Below are 5,000 nucleotides of genomic sequence, written 5' to 3' on the forward strand. Positions count from 1 at the left end.
AAACCGCCCCGAGCGCACCTCATGCAGCCTCTTTCACGTGCGGGGGGCTGGGAACTCTGCAAACACCCTCCGCGCACCAAGAGGAAGGAGAAGGGCAAGGCTTTACCGGCCCTCGCATCCTTCCTCCCGGCTTTTAAAGGAGTGGGGGGGGGGCGCCCCGCGGCGCTACCCGGCCCACGTTAATGATCCTTCCGCAGGTTCCCCTACGGAAACCTTGTTACGACTTTTACTTCCTCTAGATAGTCAAGTTCGATCGACTTCTCGGCGCCAGGCCGGGGCCCCCCCCGGCGAGGGCACCCCGACCACAGCCGATCCGAGGACCTCACTAAACCATCCGATCGGTAGTAGCGACGGGCGGTGTGTACAAAGGGCAGGGACTTAATCAATGCGGGCTTATGACTCGCGCTTACTGGGAATTCCTCGTTGATGGGGAAGAATTGCAATCCCCAATCCCAATCACGAACGGGGTTCCGAGGATTACCCGCGCCTGTCGGCGGAGGCGAGCGACCCGCTGATCCGTCCAGTGTGGCGCGCGTGCGGCCCCGGACGTCTAAGGGCATCACAGACCTGTTATCGCTCCATCTCACGCGGCTGAATGCCGCTTATCCCTCTAAGAAGTTGGGGAGAACGCCGACCGCGGGGGCCGCGTAACTATTTAGCATGAGGGAGTCTCGTTCGTTATCGGAATTAACCAGACAAATCGCTCCACCAACTAAGAACGGCCATGCACCACCACCCACAGAATCGAGAAAGAGCTATCAATCTGTCAATCCTTTCCGTGTCCGGGCCGGGTGAGGTTTCCCGTGTTGAGTCAAATTAAGCCGCAGGCTCCACTCCTGGTGGTGCCCTTCCGTCAATTCCTTTAAGTTTCAGCTTTGCAACCATACTCCCCCCGGAACCCAAAGACTCGTGGTTTCCCGCAACGCTGCCCGGCGGGTCTTTTGTCGTAACGCCGCCGGATCGCGGGTCGGCACGGTTTACGGTCGGAACTACGACGGTATCTGATCGTCTTCGAACCTCCGACTTTCGTTCTTGATTAATGAAAACATACTTGGCACATGCTTTCGCTTTCGCCCGTCTTGCGCCGGTCCAAGAATTTCACCTCTAGCGGCGCAATACGAATGCCCCCGGCCGTCCCTCTTAATCATGGCCCCGGTTCCAAAAACCCATGGAAGACAGAACCGGAGTCCTATTCCATTATTCCTAGCTCAGGGTATTCAGGCGGTGCGTGGGCCTGCTTTGAGCACTCTAATTTATTCAAAGTAAACGCTCCGGGCCCCCTGGCGCGGACAACCCAACCAAGGGCATCCGGGGGGCGCCGGCGGGCAGGGCGTGGGACGGGGCGTGTGGCTCGCCTCGCGGCGGACAGCCGGGCCCACTCCCAAAATCCAACTACGAGCTTTTTAACTGCAGCAACTTTAATATACGCTATTGGAGCTGGAATTACCGCGGCTGCTGGCACCAGACTTGCCCTCCAATGGCTCCTCACCCATGGGTTTAGGATGTGCTCATTCCGGTCACGGCGACTCGAAGGAGACTCGTGCCGTTATTTTTCGTCACTACCTCACCGTGTCGGTAATGGGTAATTTGCGCGCCTGCTGCCTTCCTTGGATGTGGTAGCCGTTTCTCAGGCTCCCTCTCCGGAATCGAACCCTGATTCCCCGTTACCCGTGGTCACCATGGTAGGCACATATACTGCCATCGAAAGTTGATAGGGCAGACGTTTGAATGAGACGTCGCCGCCTCAGAGGGCGCGCGATCGGCCCGAGGTTATCTAGAGTCACCATCAATGGGTTATGGGTCTGATAAATGCACGCGTTCCGCTTTCCTCCCCCCCCTCACGAAGCGAGAGCACGGTCGGCGCTTGTTCGCATGTATTAGCTCTGGAATTACCACAGTTATCCGAGTAACCGTGTGGAGCGATCAAAGGAACCATAACTGATTTAATGAGCCATTCGCAGTTTCACTGTAACGCCCGTGTGTACTTAGACCTGCATGGCTTAATCTTTGAGACAAGCATATGTTACTGGCAGGATCAACCAGGTAGCGAGCAACCTCTGTCGGGGTGGGAGCCGGCCAGGGAGACAGCGCACCGAGGAGGCCAGGCCAGCCGCCCCGGTGAACTCAACGGCCGTGACATACACATGCCGGCTTTTATGAGAACACGATGGGGGGTTCGAGGCCGTCCTGCAACGGGGGCAGAAGTGTGGAGCCGTCGGCGGCGCACGGAGAAGGACAGGCCGGCCGCCCCGGTTAACTCAACGGCCGTGACACGCACGCCCCTCCGCGGGGGCTTACATGCTGGCTTCATGAGGAAACGGAGAGGGGTTCAGGGCCATCCAACACACCCCGCGCGCGCGTGCGCGCGCGCGCCGGGGGCCCCCGTGTCAAGGAACTCATATCTCCGCGGCAGCCCCACCGCGGGTCGCGCAACACCAGCTTCCTGGGGGGAGGCCGGGTGAGCGTGGCCGCGCTCGGAAGCTCAACGGTCGGATTCGGGTGCCCTTCCGACCGGAGGGTAATTTTAAACCAGGAAATGTTCGATTCACGGGAAATGCCAGCTACAAGGTGGGGGGGGGCCTCTTTCAAGCACCCGAGCCCGAGCCGTGCGGGCATCCGTGCGATCGGACGGACTGAGCGGATCAAGACCGGCCTTCTGAGTCTCTCTCGGATAGGGTCGGGCGGGCTTCGTCGTTGCCGAAACCCCCCTGGAGGCTGGCCCGCAGAGACGGGGAGGAACACACACGCCCATAGTGGCCGTATCTAACGCCGGACGGTGGCCTAACCCCTGGCGGGCCGGGTATGCCATTCGATCGGAGCGGACCAAGGACTTGGCCCAGAAAAGCTCACCATCTTTCGGGTTTATTTGCAGGAGGAGACTGGTTGGACTTGTGTCTGAAAATTGCACTAAGTCCATAACGGTACTTGGACCCCGAGCAAAACTCACGTCGCCACTGCTTCTCGAAATCCCGATGGCACCCCTCTGGATTTTTCATGCGCACCAGACACTCCAGACCGCGGTCGGGTTTGAATCTGACCGGAAACGGTGCAACTTGGGCGGATACGCAAGTAGGACGAAGACCCTGGTTGCGCCACCTAGGCGAATTTTATGGACTCGGTAAAATTTTTCACCAGACACTGGGAGACCACAAAAACTTTGCCGTTTTTTTTTTTTTTTCCTCCGGGGGGGCTTTCCTACTCCCCGTAGCCCAACAGAGGGCACTATTTTCGGCCCGGTTCGATGGGTCATGCACCCTGGAGGTGCCACCTAGGCGAATTTTATGGACTTTGTCGTTTTTAGCCGGGGAAAACTTTCAAACTTTACCGGGGCCCTCCCAAACATACCACCGCCACCAAACTTCACCGGCCTGCTCTCCTCCTCCACCCGCTTCCAATGACCCATCGACCGGCACCCCAGTCCGCTCCCTTCCGGAGATGCCCAATACCCACCCTTCCGTATGCCCACAAAACACATATACCTCCAGGGCCCCTTTTTTCCCCTACCGACCTCCCTTAACCTGCCCTGCGATGGACTGGCGACCTGTCCAGGGTGTATCCTGCCTTCCGCCCAATGACAGCTGGGATAGGCCCAGAAGGATAAGCGGTTTAGCTGATGGATGGATGGATGGATGGATGGATGGACGGACGGACCTCCCTTAACTCCCTTCCCCGGGCTTTTTCGGATTCCCCGCTCCAACCCATCCGGGGCTAAGGGCCTCCAGGAACCCAGCACACCATCCGAACCCTTATGGCCCACACTTAAGCACCCCTCCCCCACATTAAACCCCTTAATACCGCTGCTACAGAGAACCGGGCCACTGGGAGACCAAAAAAAAAATAAAAACCCGCCGGCCGCTGGGAGACCAGAAAAACTTTAGCGCTGAAACTCATGCCCGCTGGGAGACCAGAAAAACTTTGCCGATTTTTCTAACTTTTTCTCCGGCCACTGGGACACCGTAAAAACTTTAGCTTCGCGGGTGCGACAATTCGTCGCTTATTAAGGTTAGGGACCGGCACTAGGAATGCCGGCGCGAGGTGTAACGGGCGGAGGAGCCAGGTGCAGCTTGTCATACATCTGGCCCGTGGCTCCGCCTCGGCCCAAGGCCACCTCCACTTAAGGCGAGGTTTTTCGTGCGCACCTCCCTTAGCCCGGCCTCCAGGCAAGATGGTGGGTAAGCAGCACACAGACACACGCCGCGTGGTCTCTCTCTTTGCTGTTGGTTTTTCTGTGCTCCAAGTGGAGGTTTTTACGCCCTGCTTTTTGCAGAGGGAATGCCCGATCTGCGGACACACGTTCATGGTCATGACCCATCACCTCACTCGCCGGCACCGGGTGGAAAACAAGGAAGAGCTGGCGCTCCTCCTTGCTCTCGCTACCGGGAGGTTCAAGGGACGCTTGAGCTGCCCCGTATGTGACAAAGCGCGGCTGGCCAGGTTAGATCGGCACCTGTCCAAGACCCACAAGATTGTGGGGAAGGACCGGGAGCAGATGCTAAACGAGGCCAAGCGCGAGTGCATCATACAGGGGCTTAGGGAGCTCAGGTCCCGCGCACCAACACCGGCCCTGGTGAGCGAGTTGGATCTGGGCACGACCGTGAGAGCGTGCGCCGCCGACCCCGACACCACCTCCGACGCCACCGAGCCTCCTACAGCGAGCCGTTCGCCATCGCCACCGCGACCACCACCGCCGCCCCCACCGCGACCACCACCGCCGCCCCCATCGCCCGACCCGGGTGAGTCAGAGGCCCGCCCCGGTACCTCGACATCCACCGCACGAAGGCCTTCACCGAAGGGCAGGCCGCCCAAGGTTCCCCACCGATTCGCGATGTCTGTGGTCGGTAAAGTCCTGGAGGACTTCCGCGAGTTTCATCTGGGGGCCCAGCCCACCAGGAAGGACCGGGAGAATTCCAATCTCCGCAAGAGCCACGCCACGCGCTTCATCCTTCACATGCACCACCACAGCAAGACGGACCGCTACACGAATCTGAAGTGCCTGAACG

At 59.2% G+C, this 5,000-nt stretch overlaps 1 non-coding gene across 1 annotated transcript; it reads right to left on the reverse strand.

The window, feature by feature from the left end:
• Positions 1-180: 180 nt before the first annotated feature.
• On the reverse strand, positions 181-2,046 carry LOC118803511. Its single transcript, XR_005006874.1, has one exon. It is a non-coding gene; the product is annotated as an 18S ribosomal RNA (ribosomal RNA).
• Between the last annotated feature and the right edge of the window lie 2,954 nt (positions 2,047-5,000).

Source organism: Colossoma macropomum, unplaced genomic scaffold, assembly GCF_904425465.1.
Source record: "Colossoma macropomum unplaced genomic scaffold, Colossoma_macropomum, whole genome shotgun sequence".
In the NCBI taxonomy this organism is placed as follows: Eukaryota; Metazoa; Chordata; class Actinopteri; order Characiformes; family Serrasalmidae; genus Colossoma; species Colossoma macropomum.